Here is a 249-nt window from a genome sequence, read left to right as displayed (position 1 = left end):
CCATGCCTTGCACGTTTGTGGTGCTGGAACGCTCCCCCAGTACCGTGTCTGTACCTTCGCCTTCTCCGTCAACATGGCCCTGTCACCGGGAGGTGGTGGTAGCTGAACCCCTACAAACTGTCTTAAGGTTGAAGTTACAGGAAGTTGATCTCTTTCATCTCTGCCTTGTTTCTTTCCAAGGTAGATTAGGACAAACCTTCCCAGCAGTCTTTGTTGGGGGGGATAAAAACCAAGGGGCAGTAGGCAATT

This window comes from Psammomys obesus, unplaced genomic scaffold, assembly GCF_907164565.1.
Source record: "Psammomys obesus unplaced genomic scaffold, mPsaObe1.curated_primary_1811, whole genome shotgun sequence".
In the NCBI taxonomy this organism is placed as follows: domain Eukaryota; kingdom Metazoa; phylum Chordata; class Mammalia; order Rodentia; family Muridae; genus Psammomys; species Psammomys obesus.
This window is presented reverse-complemented; position numbering follows the sequence as displayed.